We start from the raw sequence: 17,828 nt of genomic DNA, 5'->3' as shown, positions 1-17,828 counted from the left end.
ATTCCTAAATATGACAACATAGTCTTTGTCCAGACTGTGGAGAATCAATCTCACATGTTGATGGTAGGGGTAATAACCCTGTGAATATCTGGCAAACTTAAACATATCTCTAATGAACGCTCAATGTCAAACAGCTAATTAAAAAGAATGAAGAAACTCTATATGAAAAGATTTCTAGAACATATTATTGAGTGAAAAAAAGCCAGGTGTATAGTACTCTATGTAAACAAACAAACAGACAAAATGGGATTAAAACAAGGATGTGTATTTATATTTGCTTATGTCTTTACCAAAGCTCTGGGAGGATGAACGAAATAATTAAAGTGGTTACTCAGGGTTCTCAGGCAGATGGAGAACAAGGGTAGGAGTGACAAGTTTTTCTTTGTGTTTTTTTATACTTTGTGATTTTTGAACCATATGACTGTTTCTATTTATTCTAAAACTTAACTTTTCAGAGGACTCCACTAACCTCTAATTGGTAAAGCTATTCTTCCTGGTACAAATTCTAACTCTGTAGCATGCTACACCACACACCAGTTCTTCCTTGGAATTTCCTGATCTAGCTTTTGAGGACTTTACCCTCCTAGTTCTCTGACTTGCCTTACTTACTTCTCAGTTTTTGGCTCTGCTCTGCATTTCTTGAGTACAGGTATTCTCCACAGTTCTGTCTTCAGCATCTTTTCTCTGGCTCTCTAGTCGCCTTCTGCAGCAACTTGAACCATGACCTCTGTGTAGTAGGTCTGCATCTCTGCCCACGGCCTTCCTCCCGAGCGCGACTCACATTTCCAGCTACTTCTAGACGTCTCCCGATCCATATCATCATTCTGTTGGCACCACAAACCAATGTGTCCAAAAGGAGCTAATCATCTTCAATCCAGCTTTTTCTACTGGCTACCATGTTTGGTGGTGCCACCTAGCCGAAAGAGGGCACACTGGTGGTCACAAAAGCTGGGGAGTGCTACTCAGATTTCATGGGCCGAAATCACTGATGATAAACATCGTAAAATGTCTGGTACAGTGGGAACTGTCCATCCAAGTCCAATAGTGTAATGACCTCACCATTTATACCATCCTCTTGTTTCAAAATCTGATGTCATTTACAACTCTTCTCTTTTTGTTACCCACACATTTAGTTGGTCATCAGGTCCTATAGGTTCTGTCTCTGAAATTTCTCCTCCCCTTTGCTCTTGTCACTGACTTAGTTCACATAGGAGCTCTCAGCTACAACTTTGCCAAAGCTTTCTAAACTGGCCTCTGCCTTGAATCTTCCTTTTCCTACTTCACGTTGCTGTCAGAGTTCTCTTCCCCCAAAACATCTGATCATGGCCCTCTTCAATAAACAACATAAGCCAGGCTCTAGCATGACAGCCCAGTTTTTCAACTTTATCTCCACTTCTAACCTGTGTAGGACAAAGCAGTCATTTCCACTGCCTCTTTACTCTCTTCTGGAAAACAATAAAGTCCTAAGAAATAACTGGTCCTACTCAGGCACTCCTAGGATTCCCATGCAAAAACTCACCAACCACCTGTTTACCGGAATCTACCCTCCTTCCCCACAATAATCAAGGGTCAGCTTTTATCATGCTGATTTCTATTCCCAGAATGCACTTCTTTCCTCCTTTCAGGGGTCAGCTTTTATCATTGCTGATTTCTCTTCCCAGAATGCACTTCTTTCCTCCTTTCAAGGGTCAGCTTTTATCATTGCTGATTTCTCTTCCCAGAATGCACTTCTTTCCTCCTTTCAGGGGTCAGCTTTTATCATGCTGATTTCTCTTCCCAGAATGCACTTCTTTCCTCCTTTCAGGGGTCAGCTTTTATCATGCTGATTTCTCTTCCCAGAATGCACTTCTTTCCTCCTTTCTTGGCTTGGATAGTTTTATCAAGGCTCATGTTAAAATGTCACGTTTACTGGGAAGTTTAACATGGAGTAAAATGGCTTGCTGCTTCTTGGCCGAGTACATTACTTTGTTTACATCTTTCGTACAGGTGACAGTTCATTATATAATGGTTTTTTTTTTTTTTTTTTTGAGATGGGGTTTTGCTCTTTTTGCCCAGGCTGGAGTGCAATGGTATGATATTGCCTCCTAGGTTCAAGCGATTCTCCTGCCTCAGCCTCCTGAGTAGCTGAGATTACAGGCTTGCACCGCCAGGCCCGGCTAATTTTTTGTATCCTTATTAGAGGCAGGGTTTCACCATGTTGGCCAGGCTGGTCTCGAACTCTTGACCTCATGATTCTCCTGTCTCAGCCTCCCAAAGTGCTGGGATTGCAGGTGTGAGGCACCGTACCCGGCCTATCATATGATTTTAATTGTTCCATCTATTTGCATGAATAGATTGTGAACTCTTGAGGCCTAATTGTATTATATTTGCATCTTTAATTTCTAAGAAATACGAGTCCTCAATAAACATTAAATAAATAGGGAAAACTACATGAAAAGGAAATACTGGATTTGTTCTCTGAGGAGGAAGTGATAAATTCCACCGTAGGTGTACCTAATTGGACATGCCAGTGAAACGTTGGACATGCCATCTAAGTGGAAACGTGCAGTAGGCAGCTAGAAGCACAGATGGCAGCTCGCAAATGAGGCAGTACCGATCATACTGTTCTTCAAAGTAGCCTATTTAGGCATCATGACTTTCTTTATGCTGCTTTCATTAATCTTATTCTTCCAGGTCAGATCTTTCTGCAAACCATGTAACTTGAAGTATCCCAATCTTTTTTTTTTTTTTTTGAGACAGAGTTTTGCTCTGGTTACCCAGGCTGGAGTGCAATGGCGCGATCTCGGCTCACCACAATCTCCGCCTCCTGGGTTCAGGCAATTCTCCTGCCTCAGCCTTCTGAGTAGCTGGGATTACAAGCATGTGCCACCATGCCCAGCTAATTTTTTGTATTTTTTAGTAGAGACGGGGTTTCACCATGTTGACCAGGATGGTCTCCATCTCTTGACCTCGTGATCCACCTGCCTCGGCCTCCCAAAGTGCTGGGATTACAGGCGTGAGCCACCGCGCCCGGCCTAGTATCCCAATCTTAGCAAATTAAAATGAAAATTATAGAGCTGGGAGGTGGGGAGGGATAGCCTGGGGAGAAATGCCAAATGTGGGTGAAGGGGAGAAAGGAAGCAAAACACACTGCCATGTGTGTACCTACGCAACTGTCTTGCATTTTCTGCTCATGTACCCCAAAACCTAAAATGCAATAAAAAAAAAGAAAGAAAATTATAGAGCTTTACAGTTAAGAATTAAAATGTTCTTTTCTGTTTTAGATGCTTTTAAATATAATGTTAGTCATTTTTAGTACTCAATTCCTCAAATTTTGTATTTCAAGCAGCCAAAATTATAAATTTTAACATTCTATGTGTGATGGGATTTCTTTGGCCACTTTTGAGATTTTTTTACAATGCTATTTTTCATTTTGCCAATCTCTAAAAATTTTGCCATTATTTCATCAATGTCTTAAATGGCACATTAGCTTTAACTTTTTATTTCTCAAAATTCTTAGCCAAAACTTCATGATTTCACACTGAAGAAGTTGCTGTAGTAGCTAGTATTTTAGAGTGTAGTATGAAGATCAGCAGCATTACCAAGAGCCTGTTAGAAATGCTGAACCCTAGGCCTCTTTCCAGACCTCCTAAACAAGATCCTGAATGATTCAGAAGCACTTTAAATTTGGAGCTTAACACCATAGAATGCAAATTTATAGTCCACGTATATTCTAGATTGGGACTGTAGTCCCTGTACCGTCCGTAGTTTCCCTTTCCAAGGTTGCAGTTACATGATGTCAACTACTGTTCAAAAATATTAAAAGAAAAATTCCAGAAATAAACTATTTGTACATTTAAAATTGTGCTTCATTATGAATGGCATGACAGAATCTCGTGCCATTCTGTTTCATGCCACCTGGGACATGAATCATGTCTTTGTCCAGCACATCCACGACACTGTCTGCTCCTGACATTCGACCACGGACATTGCCATGGCTTCATGATCCAGGATCACCTGAAGCAAATGAAACTCCTTCCGAGGTATTGTCAGGTCAAGAGTAGCCTAGCACCGTGTCACAATACCTGCATTGTTCACGTCAGTTCCTCTCATCGTGGAGGTATATTATTATCTCGCGTCACCACCAGAAGGATGAGTACAATACAGTAAGATATTCTGAGAGACCACACTCACATCACTTTTACTGCAGTATATTATAGTTGTTTTATTTTATTATTATTGTTAATCTCTTTCTGTGCCTCGTTTATAACAATTAGACTTTATCCTGGCTATGCATCTATGGGGAGAAATAGTACAGTATGTATAGGGTTCAGCATTATCCACTGAATTCTAGGTGTCCACTGAGGGTCTGGGAATGTAGCCCTGTGAATAAGAAGGGATGGCTGTAGTACTAGTCTTGTGTGGAAACTTTTTGTTACTGAGTACAAATTTTATTTTTTGCATAATATATTAGAAGATGAAACTGCCTTATTATCCTTAACTTTCTCCAAATTGAACATTGCTTTATATGCTTAAAATAAAAAAGGGCAGCTGAAATTTTAAAGAAATGTTCAAAACTATCAAAACTCATGTATCCAATGCTTTCACTCTTGTCACTGCCTATTTCTCCTTTTGCCCATACTTTGCAGTTAAAGAAATACGTTTTTGGTAAATTGATAAAGTAGATGAACTGACTTTTAGCTAATTGTTTGTTCATTGATTTTTGTCTAATTAATTTATGACAAACTGGTTTTTAATGGATTTTCACAATTCCACAAAAGCAAAGCTCTGTTGAGAGGTACAGCAAAGCTGCTCAAGCACGCAGAGTAGTGAATTTTGGAGAGTCTAACAAGATTCCGTTTCTAGTTCTGCAGCTCCCTGATGTATGGGGAAGTCAAACACCTGAAGTTGCACTTATGGTAAGTGGTAGTCCTGAGGTTCGATCCTGGGTCTAAACAGCAATGCTGCACTCTGCTCATTACCCTGTGATCACTATGTCCAGGCGCTCACTAAATATACAGTGGTCACTTGCTTTTTTCAATTCATTGAGGGTGCGCTGGCAATCCTCTGGTACACTGACACACCGAGGAAATGTTACCTTGCTGCTGATGATCATGTGATGTTTAGATTTGTAAAAGTGTGGATAAGGAACTTCACCAAAGTTATTATTTTCTTAAGAAAAAGGCTTACATTGGGTTTGGGGGAACTTTGTGACAAGGGAAGTTCTGCACGGATAGAACACTGGGTGTGTAAAGGAGAAGCTACAAACTGTCACGCAGCGTAACGAGGCGCTGGGCTATGTATTCTTGTTGCTAAAAGAAATCCAGTGGGCTGACCACTCAGGATAGCATCACCTTTGGTGATTTACTGATAGGCATTGTGATGAGGTGGAAAAGCATGAACTTTGAAGCAACTCAGAACAGAACGTGGGTTTTTTGTTTGTTTTGTTTTGTTTTTGAGATAGGATCTTACTCTGTCACCCAGGCTGGAGTGAATGACACAATCTCAGGTGACTTCAGCCTCCACCTCCCAAGCTCAAGCGATCTGCCCACCTCAGCTCCCGAGTATTTGGGACTACAGGTCTATGTCACCACACCTGGCTAATTTTCTGTAATTTTTGTAGAAACAGGGTTTTACCATGTTACCCAGGCTGGTCTCGAACTTCTAGGCCAAGCAATCCACCGCCTTGGCCTCCCAAACTGCTGGGATTAGAGACATGGCCAGAATAGAATTTGAATGCTGACTCGACCACTTTCTATATGATTGAACTTAGGAAAGTTACTTACCATTTTAATTTCAACTTTATCACTTACGAGAATAGGTATGCTGACACAAATCTCCTAGTATTCTTTTTTAAAAATGAGATAAAGCATGTTAAGTGGACTGACGTGTTGCTATTTAATAAATGGTAAGTATTAGTGCTATGGTCATAACCCAAGTCCTGGTCCTAAAGTTTTGAAACTAGATGTTGTCAGAAAATAATTGATAGACAGACTGATTCACATTAACCAAGCTCACTTGAAACTAATGTATAAAACAGAATGAGAACTGCAACTATTATGAGAACTGAAATACTTAGTGAATATAAATACTGCATTCTCTTTTTGTGGTCATACCTATACAGTAAACCAACTTGTTATCAGAAAAGAAGGGTGTAGAGGGGAAAATCAGCCTAGAAAATGTGAAATTAGTGCAAGGGAAATTAAATGTGTGATTCAAATTATTTTGATCATGTTAAAATAACCTGATAATAGATCTTACCAACATTGCCATATATTTCCGCAATTCTTTAAGCCTCCTAATTCATCTAGGCACTGTTCGTTTATGGGCCCCGTGCCCTTCTCTTTTCTCAGTCTCTTCTTGGTTTCATTTCCTGTTCTCTACAGCCTGGATTCTGTGTATTACCTGGGGCCTGGGGCCATGATTACTTTCTCCTTAAACAGCAGGATCATTATGATGAATATTGAAGTCATTTTGCCCCGTGATGTATTTGCCCAACTTACCTTTCAACCAGCTATGCAATTTGAAATAATAATGGGGTCAGCCAAGCATGGTGACTCATGCCTGTAATCCAGTATTTTGGGAGGCCAAGGCAGGAGGATTACTTGAAGCCAGGAGTTCAAGATCAGCCTGAGGAACAAAGTGAGACCTTGTCGCTACAAAAAAATTAGGCAGGCATGATGGCACACAACCTGTAGTCCCTGCTACTCAGGAGGCTGAGGTGGAAGGATTACTTGAGCCCGGGAGTTTGAGGCTGCATTCCAGCCTGGACAACAGAGCGGGATCCTGTTTCACATGAGGCAGTGGGTCCAGGGGCTTGGCCCCCTTCCACTGCCTTTCTCCTGCCTTTTTACCGTAAGATTTGAGAGCCCAGACTCTGTGCTCACTATTTTTGATTCAAAGTGTTCCCAAATTATCAAAACCACTTTCTTATTTGCATTTGTCACAATGATGGAATTCACAAGAAAGTATATTACAGACTCTGAAAACAATTCTTCAGATAATTTTGGCACCTCTTCTGGAACATATCCTGCATCTTGGGCTCTTACTCTCTTACATCTCTGTTATGTAAGCAGTGGCTGCTTTGTATTCCACACCTGACTTCACTGGGCCTGGGCGCCCATTTTGCTCCTCCTTGCCACATTGAGGCCGTTGTTTTCCTCTTCTCTCTAGAGCCCCCAGCTCCACTGAGACACCTGCTGAGGTTAGCCAAACTAACCCTCGCACTGTCCCTCGTTGAAGTCATCTACTCATTCCCGGTCTCGTCTTCATTTGTGGGAGATTATCGCACCTTTCTCACTCTTCCCGTGACTGCTCAGACCATTATACTTGGTGATTTTGATAGGTATGAGGTCAGTTCCATCCAATGTCTTGGCTCCCAGGCCTTTGCCTTCCTCTCCCCCAGTGATCTTGTTTTCCTTCTACTTCAGACACAGACACTGATACTCACAGCCCAGACCCTGAGGCATCACCAATACGCGCACTCCCCAAAACCTTTTTCAACAATTCCGCCTCCAAACTACCACCCCGTTTTCAACTTACTCCCCCCGCTTTAATACTTCAACTGTAATTTTTCAGCCCCAACAAAACCTAAAATAATGAAACTATGAATTTATTTTTGCTTCCCTAACTCCATTCCCCCCTCCCTCCACCCCCACTTTAGCCCTTACTTTCACTTCTTCCCACTGAATTCCGCAGGACGTCACCACCATTTGTTTCTCATAAGCACCCTTGCTGACTTCCTCCTCACTCTTGGGTCACACTCTTCTGGAAAAATTCTGGCTAAATCCGGTTTTAAGCTTATTCTACTCCTGCTTTCATGCACCTGAACATAGCTAAAGAAAACTCAGTGAGGATGATTTGTCTCATTTTGAACTCATGACCCAGTTATCTCAAAGGAGATGCCCTTTTTAGATAATTTTGTGCTGCCTTTGGATAATCTTACACTTCCTTAGTCAATTCACTTTCTCATCCTGCGGGAGGCGACCTGATCCCCTCTTCTTAAACCTCAAACACCTCTTCATGTCTGCTTCTCATTCTCAGCTTATGATCTAATTTCTTTGAAAAAATAGTAGCAATCAGAGCAGAACTTCCACATCCATCCTTCACCAGCTCGTTGCAGCCATAGCCAAATAATCTGTTCCTTCCATTTTAACTACTGTATTATTTATGCTCCTATTTTAAGGCCAACCCTTCTGCTTGTGTCCAGAAGCTCATCTTATCTTGCTTCCTCAGAAACTTCACCCTATTTATCCCCTCTCCGTTCCAAATTACCAGTGTTTTTCTCTCTGTTCATTCAACCCCAATAGGATTCAGATATTCAGACGTACTATAACATCTAATATTTTAAAAATCCTCAACTCCATGTCTCCTTCTAGTAACTGCCCCAATTTTCTTTCCCCTTTATAGAAAACTCCTCAAATTTTCAAATTTTTGTTCTCCGGTATCTTGTTTCCTACTCACCTGTTCAGCCCCTCCCGTCGCGTTTCAGTCCCACCATTGTCTTAACGTCGCCGTTGACCTCTTCACTGCAAATCCAGGGCCAGTTCTCAGTCTTCCCCTTATTTAAGCTCTCAGAAGTGTTCTACCTGAATCACCTCTTCATGCAGCCTCTGGGGAACTACACTCTGCTGAGTATCTTACTACCTCACACATGGATCCTCATCTTTCTGATTTCTAGAAGTTGGATATTCTAAGTGTTCAGTCTGTAGAACTCTTCTTTATCCATACTCTCCTCCCGGGTCATAGAGTTCAGCCTCATTATTTTACATACACACCATAGACTTCCAAGTACATTTCTAGGGTAGACATCTCCCTCATACCTCAGACTTGCATATCCAGCAGCCTGGGTATCTCAGCTTGAAGGTCTAATAGGCAACTGAAACACTTTGCTTAGATAGCTAAATCATAATGAAAACGTTGGCAAAGATCTGGAGCAACGGAAACTCTCAAACATGGGTGCTGGGACTGTAAATTGGTACAACTCTTTGGCAAAACATTTGTCAATGTCTACTAAAGCTGAACATACCTATACCCCTATGACACAACAGTTTCACTCTTAGGTTTATACCCAACAGAAATGAGTGCACGTTACATCAAAAGACGTGTTTAAGAATGTTCTCAATGGCATTATTCATAATTGCCTCAAACTGGAAACAATTCAGATGCCTGTCTGCAATAACATTGATAACATTCCATTACAACGGAATATTACAGTACCCGCAAAAGTAAATCAACCACGGCAGTTTGCACCCACATGAATAAGCCTCACAAACACTAAGTGAAAAACGCTACACACAAGTATATAGGGTATGATTGCTGTGGTTTGAATGTCTCCTCCAAAATGCATGTTAAAATCTAGTTGCCACAGTGACGGTAGTAAGAGATGGGACCTTTATGGGTGATTAGGTCATTAGGGATCTGTTTTCATGAAGAGACTAAGTTACTATTGAGGAGGTGGGTTAGTGAGCACTGGAGTGTTCGCTCTGTCTCAAGTGCTCCTGCCACATGATGCCTTCTGCGTGGGATGACGTAGCACGGAGGCCCTCACTGCATGTTGGCGCCATGCACTCTGACTTCGCAGCCTCCAAGACATAGCATGGAGGCCTTCACTGCATGTTGGCGCCATGCACTCTGACTTCGCAGCCTCCAAGACCGTGAGCCAAATAAACGTCTGTTCTTTGTAAATTACACAGTCTGTAGTATTCTGTTATAGCAACAAAAAACAGACCATGATAGAAGATTGGTGAAGGCTGTTCTAATGAGGTCCTAGATGGAAATTAGGAAACAAGATGTTAGAAACTGGAGTCAAGGACATCCCTGTATTCAGTTGCAAAGAACTTGGGGAAATTGTGCCTGGGCTGTAGGGCCTTATAAAGTGCAGAACCTAAGAGCGATGAATTGTGACATCTGATGAAAGAAATATCTAAGCAGCAAAGCATTCGGGCTGCTGTGCGGCTGCTTTTAACTACATACGATGAGATGTGAGAGGAAAGAAATAAAGATGAAATTTATAATTAAAAGGGGATCAGGGCAGAAAGACTTGGAAAATGTATAGCCAGGCCATATACAGAATACAAAAGTATGTTCAGGAGAGAATACTAAGTGTGTGGCCCTGTGACATTTTACTAAGGAGATAAGTACGGACAGAAGGAATTCAGGTGCTGTTCATTAAGATGGTGGGAGAAAGACCATAAAGCATTTCCAGATCTTCAAGACTGGCCCTACAATCACAGGCCCAGAACTCTAGAAGGGCAAAATGATTTCAGGGGAAAGGCCCAAGGCACCCTCCATGGACTCAGCTCAGAGCTGTGTCAGGTCTGCTCCCTGAGTTCCAGAGCACACTCTGTGGCCCTCCCAGCCACGGCTCAGGTAGGCCTAGGAATGGCCTGATCAGAAAGTGCAAGTGGTAGACCTTGGCAGTGTCTACGTGGTGCTGATGCAGCAGGCATACATAATGCAGTAGCTGTGAAGACCTGGCTTCCTCCATCTAGATTTCAAAGGATGTTGCTGACAGTCTGGGGGCCCAGGCAGAGAATTACGCAGGGACACAGCCACTGCAGAGAGCCCCTACTAGGACAATGACAAGTTGGAAATATGGGGTCAGAGTTGCCACAGAGTCCTCACTAGGGCTGCCTAGTAGAGCATGGGAGTAGGGCCACTCTCAGGACTCCAGAATTGTAGAGGAAACAGCATGCAGCACCAGCCTGGGAGAACTGCAGACACAAGACTCCAAGTCGTGACAGCTACAGCATGGACTGAGCCATGGGGGCAGGGCTGCCCAACCCCAATCCCTAGATGTAGGACAAAGAGTCAAAGGAGATTATTCTCCCACTTCAAGACTTAATGTTGTCTGGGCATGGTGGCTCATGCCTGTACTCCCAGCACTTTGGGAGACGGAGGTGGGTCATTTGAGGTCAGGAGTCAGACCAGCCTGGCCACCATGGCGAAACGCTGTCTCTACTAAAAATACAAAAATTAGCCAGGTTTGGTGTCGGGCACCTGTAATCTCAGTTACTCAGGAGGCTGAGGCAGTGGAATCGCTTGAACCCAGGATGTGGAGATTGCAGTGAGACTAGAGATCGTGCCACTGCACTCCGGCCTGGGTGATAGAGTGAGACTCCATTTTAAAAATGACAATAACAAAAAAAGCAAAAACAAAAAGACTTAATGTTTTCCCTGTTGGGTTTTGGACAGACTTGGGAGCAGTTACCCGTTTCTCCTTGTCCGTTTCTCTCTTGTGGGAATGGGAATATCTATCCTATCCCTGTCCCGCCATTGTACAGATGGTCCCTAACTTACAATGGCGCAAGAGTAACGAGCATGTGATGCTCTCAATTTACGTAGTTACATCGGATAAAGCCAGCATAAACTGAAAATACCGTAAGTCAAAAAACACTGCTTACTGGAATATAACCCTGTTATAAGTCTAGGAGCTTTTGTATTTTGAAAATAGATAACTTGTTTGATTTCAGTCTCACGAGTGGAGAGAGTTTGCCTCAGGATGAATCACGCCTTGAGTTCAGCCCACATCTGATTCAGATGAGACTTGACTTTTGAGTTGGTGCTGGAATTAAGAATTTTGGGGCTATTGGGATGGAATGTGTGCATTTTCTGTGTGAGAAGAACACGAGTTTTGAGGGTCGGGGGCAAAATGCTATGGTTTGAATGTATCCTCCAAACTTCATGTTGAAATTTAATTGCCAATGTGATGCTATTGAGGTGGGAACTTTAAAAGGTGATCAGGTCGGCCGGGTGCGGTGGCTCCTGCCTGTAGTCCCAGCACTTTAGGAGGCTGAAGTGGGCAGATGACCTGAGGCCAGGAGTTTGAGACCAGCCTGGCCAACGTGCTGAAACCCCATTTCTACTAAAAATACAAAAATTGGCCAGGCATGGTGGCAGATGCCTGAAATTCCTGCTGCTCAGGAGGCTGAGGCAGGAGAATCGCTTGAACCTAGGAGGCCAGAGGTTGCAGTGAGCTGCGATTGTGCCATTGCACTCCAGCCAGGGTGACAAGAGCAAAACTCTGTCTCAAAAAAAAAAAAGTGATTAGGTCATAAGGGCCTTGCCCTCATGAATGGATTCATACCATTATCACAGATGTGGCTTAGTTACCATGGGTGTCTGGCGCTTTTTTCTGTCTCACACACTCTCACCCTCTCTCGTGTGAGTCTGCCATCAGATGATGTAGCACAAAGGTGTCGGGGTCTGGCACGTCTGCCGGGGGACTACCGACCTGCGGGGGTCCCTGAGACCGCCAACATAGATGTCTCATTCAACCTGAGAGAGAGAGTGTGCGGAAAAGAAAGAATATAGAAAAGTAGAGTCTGGAGGGCTGCGTGAAGATTATGGCCAAAACGCAGCAAATTTATTTTTGTGGGTTACAGCTTTTATACCTTTTTTCTTGTTTACATTTACCTTATCTCAGCAGAAAGAAAGGGGTAGACAGAAAGGAAACAGAAACTCCATAAAATAGTTATCAGGGGCTTGTGATATCCGCATAGAAGGCAGTTTAAGGGGGCTAGTGGTAGTAGTTTACATTTCAATGATTTTATATTTCAAAGATACAATGGCGCCCTTAAGGTGGCTGGTTAAACCTGTTTTTCACCAGGAGCTAAAACAAAGGCTTGGCTCCAGGGAAAATATGGGCAGAGGTCTCTGCTCCTCTTAGGCATCTCAATTGCAGCAAGTTTATTGCTTACACAGAGACTGATGGGGACATGGAAGCAGACAGCACAATGTCCTCATAAACTGCAAGCCTTTGCTTTGCATTCTGTTGTTGCTTTTAGTGACTCAGCTCAAGGCCCTGTCTCACTCGACAGCCCTCGAGGTGAGGAAATGCAGTACAGGTCCAGCAGCCAAACTGGGGCGAGTCAACTAGCTGTCTCGAGCCCTTGGCGCGAACACCACACAAAGGCCCTCACCATATCTAATTGTTAATATTCAAACTCAGGGTAAGGGTCACCTCTGGGGAAGAAAAAGGCTGTGACTTGAGGGGTGAAATAGCATTACTGGAACACTAGTAGTGCTCCATTTCTTGACCCAGATGATAATTTTACAGATACGTTCACTTTGCACATTTATATTTTGTATTCTTTTAATAAGTTAAAAAGTCCCACTGAATTCTGATTCCTTATTCCTGCTGTGAACCTACTCTGTACTTGGCATTCTCTATCTCAGTACACAGCAAGTCCTTTCAAGTTGCTCAGGCCAGAGTCCTTAAAGGCACCCTAACTTCTCTCCCTTCTCTCTCTCTCTCTCTCATCTTTATACTAAACCATCAGCAACGCTTGTCTGCTGTACGTTCAATATATAGCCTCCATCCAACTATTTCCTGCCGTTTTGTCAATAAGATCTTTGTTTAAGCGACCGTTAGATCTCACCTGGACTACCAGCATTCCAACTGAACTCCCGGCCTGTACTCTTAACCCTTATCATTTATTCCCTACATCACAGCAAGTGACTCTTTTAACAGTTCAAAGCCCGGCCCAACACTCTCCGATGACTTCCCATCTCATTCTGAATAAAAGGTCAAATCCTTGCCATAGCCAGGAAGGTCCTGAGGAACTGCACTCCCAGCTCCCTCTGACCTCACCTCCTACTACTCACTGACTATGGTCCAGCCAGTGTCTCAGAACGTCTGTGGCTGCTGGTCCCTCTGTCTGGAATGTTCTCCTCTCAGGTATCCACCTAGTTCATTCCTTCACTTGCTCCGGGTGTGTGCTCCAGTGAAAACCCATTAGGAAGGCATTTCCTAATCATTCTATCCACGATAGCGCCACCACAACCCATGACAGAAGTCTTACCCAAGCCCTTCGCCCTGCTTTATTATCTCTGTTTATCACCACTTGGCATTTTAGTTTTCTTTGTAACAGGGTGTGAGCTCTGCAACAGAGTATTTGCCTTTGTCTATTTCTGAACCCCTGCTAGTATAATAAACTCAGCCACTTCGTGAGCATTGGCTGTGGTTGAATTATTTTTAAGTCTTCAGTATTTAAGGATGAATGACTGGCTTATGTGACATTTTCTCTCTTTTTTGCTTCCCTCACAGTTATTTGGCAAAAACTACTCAAGTGGTTTAATATGTATAACCTGGCAGACCTGGAAAGTGCCACTCTAGGACCCAGAGGAAAATGCTTAGTCCCGGTGTGCCCAATCTTGGACGCTGAAACATTCAAATAAATCACACATGAAGGTATTCGAACATTTTGTTAATAGTAGACAATTCCTTGTCTTATAAAGAACTGGCTGGCTTTATTGATAACTTCCGAGATATTTTTATTTCTGGGCAGTTAGTGAATGTTAAACCTGTAAGGTAAACGGAATCTGTTATTTTCCTGGGTTCATTACAACTTCAAGGAATAAGTTATAACTTCTGCCAATATTCCCCTTAGATTTTAATTTTGGGCCAAGGGTGGCAGCTACACCTATAATCCCAGCATTTGGAGAGGTCGAGGCAGGAGGATTGCTTGAGGCCAGGAGTTGGAGGCCAGCCTGGGCAACATAGCCAGATCCCATCTCTACAGAATTTTTAAAAATTAGCCAGGCATGGTGGCATGTACCTGCAGTTCCAGCTACTTGGGAGGCAGAGGCAGGAATACCCTTTAAGCTCAGTTTGAGCCTGCAGTAAACTACAATCATGCTACTGCACTCCACCCTGGGTGACAGCGCAAGACCCTGTCTCTTACATTAAAAAAAAAAAAAAAAAGGATTCCATGTTTAACAAATGGTGTTGGGAAAACTGGCTAGCCATGTGCAGAAAGCAGAAACTGGACCCCTTCCTGACACCTTACACTAAAATTAACTCCAGATGGATTAAAGACTTAAACATAAGACCTGGCACCATAAAAACCCTAGAAGGAAATCTAGGCAAAACTATCCAGGACATAGGAGTAGGCAAGGACTTCATGAACAAAACACCAAGAGCATTGGCAACAAAAGCCAAAATAGACAAATGGGACCTAATGAAACTCCACAGCTTCTGCACGGCAAAAGAAACAGTCACTAGAGTGGATCGGCAACCAACAGAATGGGAAAAAATTTTCGCAGTCTACCCATCTGACAAAGGGCTGATATCCAGAATTTACAAACAACTCAAGCAGATTTACAGGAAAAAACCAAACAAGCCCATTCAAAAGTGGACAAAGGATATGAACAGATACTTTACGAAAGAAGACATATATGAGGCCAACAATCATATGAAAAAATGCTCATCGTCACTGGTCATCAGAGAGATGCAAATCAAAACCACATTGAGATACCATCTCACGCCAGTTAGAATGGCGATCATTAAAAAATCTGGAGACAACAGATGCTGGAGAGGATGTGGAGAAAAAGGAACACTTTTACACTGTTGGTGGGAGTGTAAATTAGTTCAACCATTGTGGAAGACAGTGTGGCGATTCCTCAAGGACCTAGAAATAGAAATGCCATTTGACCCAGCAATCCCATTACTGGGTATATATCCAAAAGACTATAAATCATTCTACTATAAGGACACATGTACACGAATGTTCATTGCAGCACTGTTTACAATAGCAAAGACCTGGAATCAACCCAAATGCCCATTGATAATAGACTAGATTGGAGAAATGTGGCACATATACACCATGGAATATTATGCAGCAATCAGAAATGATGAGTTTGTGTCGTTTGTAGGGACATGGATGAATCTGGAAAACATCATCCTCAGCAAACTGACACAAGAACAGAAAATGAAACACCGCATATTCTCACTCATAGGTGGGTGATGAAAAATGAGAACACATGGACACAGAAAGGGGAGTACTAAACACTGGGGTCTATTGGGGGGAAAAGGGGAGGGCCAGTGGGAGGGGGAGGTGGGGAGGGATAGCCTGGGGAGAAATGCCAAATATGGGTGAAGGGGAGAAGAAAAGCAAAGCACACTGCCATGTGTGTACCTACGCAACTGTCTTGCATGCTCTGCTCATGTACCCCAAAACCTATAATCCAATAAAAAATTAAAAAAAAAAAAAAAAAAAGATTTTAACTTTGCTCTACTGTTTCAGTATAAGTATTAAGAAACTAATGTTAGTATTATTCAAGATGTTTATGGCATATATAATGTATATGTTACAATCAGGAAAAAGACTAAGGAATGATTTTAAAAACTTCCTGCCTCTGCTCTTAAAATAGAGATAAGGAGGAAAAATAGTATCTATGTGACTAAACTCTGTCTCAGGTAATAGAGGACAAACCTTAGTTTACCTAAGTGTACTTAGACATGTCTCAGCAAGAGGCGCAACTGCAAATCCACCTGCTTTGGGAAACAGGAATGTGCTGCTCCGGAATAGCTAGCAGAATATTTTTGAGAAATACAAAAAGGAGATACGGAAACCAAGGGACATGTGAACTTCTCTAATCTCACTGACTGTCCTTTCTCAAGGCCTGTAGTATCTGAGGGTGGTCAGCACATTTCCAAAGTATGGGAAGATGAAGGACAAGCAAACAGAGGGAGGCATGAACGATCACTTTTTAAAAAACTATTTTTACTTTTCGTTTTTTAGAGACAGGGTCTCCTTCTGTCACCGAGGCTGGGATGCACTGACACACAGTTCACTGTACCCTTAAACTCCTGGATCAAATGCATAATCACACTCAGCTAATTTAATTGTTTTAGAGACAAGGTCTCTCTATATTGCCCAGCCTGGTCTTGAACTCCTGGTCCCAAGCCGTGGACTCCCAAAACACTGGGATTATGGGTGTTAGCCACCACGCCCAGCCAGATCACTTTTTTTTTAGAAAGATTAATTAAATTAGGTGGTGATCACATATTAGTGCTCTGGGTTTCACTTGACAGTATGAAGAGATAACATTAGTGGGACAAAGTGGATCTTTCAGGGCTGATGAAAAATTTCCACGTATATTATATTTCTAAAAGGAACCAGATACGTAAGTCTTCCCATTACAGACCCTGGTGTTTTCCATTTTGGGATCTCCTATGATACTGGAAGACCCCTCGCTCATTTCCTTGTACTGTGGGTGGCTCGGGTGTCAAGTGAAGGTTATCCCATAATTTGATACCTACTTTTCTCTAACAGTCTCCGCCTCCCTGCAATGGGATAACTCATTCCTACACAGTGAAAGCCTTGAGAAACTAAGATACCAAGATGACGTTCCTTTACAGATGTTTCAAATTACAACAGAAAGTCCTGGGATGTAAATCATTATATGACTTCCTGAGCCATATCTGCTCTCCACTGTCTGGCATCTTCAGTTACGGTGACAAAAATCCCTGTGCAGTTCCCTGGCATTTATAGAAGCAAAAAGGACTGCGCTGATTTTTTTCACATGTAAAAATCTGCAGTGCCTCCCTCCCCAAACTTGTTTAGGGAAAGAGGCTAAAAGAAGTTTTTCAATATAAATAATGATCAATGTCTGTTCTCAGAGCTCTCCGTACTCAAGAGCAGGCTGGGAAATTATCAGCTGCTCTTAGAAGAACTGACCTAATAACTAGAATGTATCAGGAGAAAATCTCAGGGGTCACCCATATTTATTTGTGGTTCAAATATTATCACAACCAGGGCCACTACAAATGATCACATAAGCTATAGGCTGCATGTCTCTGGGGGTGTCATTTGCACTATCATCTGTCATCTGTTTCTAACGTGAAGTGGCAAAGGACAGTGAAATGACCATTACTCACAATGCCATTTAACTTTTGCACTTCGACTAAGAAGCAAATTAACCCTACCTCCCACAGCTTGTGAGAAACCCATTTATAAAACGGGATGGCAGCCAATACTATGTGTACTTAACGGCTAATCTGTGAAGCTTTTAGAAGCAGCCATAAGCAGCTGCTAATTAATGGAGTGAGTACAAAAATACAA

The 17,828-nt window shown here is 42.5% G+C and overlaps 1 protein-coding gene across 1 annotated transcript in view; it reads left to right on the top strand.

Annotated features, from left to right (window-relative positions):
• Positions 1 to 17,828, top strand: part of PRSS16 (serine protease 16) — a 194,443-nt gene that overhangs the window by 124,804 nt on the left and 51,811 nt on the right. The window contains exon 18 of the mRNA XM_035297328.3: positions 14,030 to 14,173. The gene's annotated coding sequence lies outside the window, so the exon portion shown is untranslated. The remainder of the gene's footprint in view (positions 1 to 14,029; positions 14,174 to 17,828) is intronic.

Source organism: Callithrix jacchus, chromosome 4, assembly GCF_049354715.1.
Source record: "Callithrix jacchus isolate 240 chromosome 4, calJac240_pri, whole genome shotgun sequence".
NCBI classification, from domain to species: domain Eukaryota; kingdom Metazoa; phylum Chordata; class Mammalia; order Primates; family Cebidae; genus Callithrix; species Callithrix jacchus.
The sequence above is the reverse complement of the archived record's forward strand: the minus strand, read 5'-3'. Positions and strand labels throughout refer to the sequence as shown.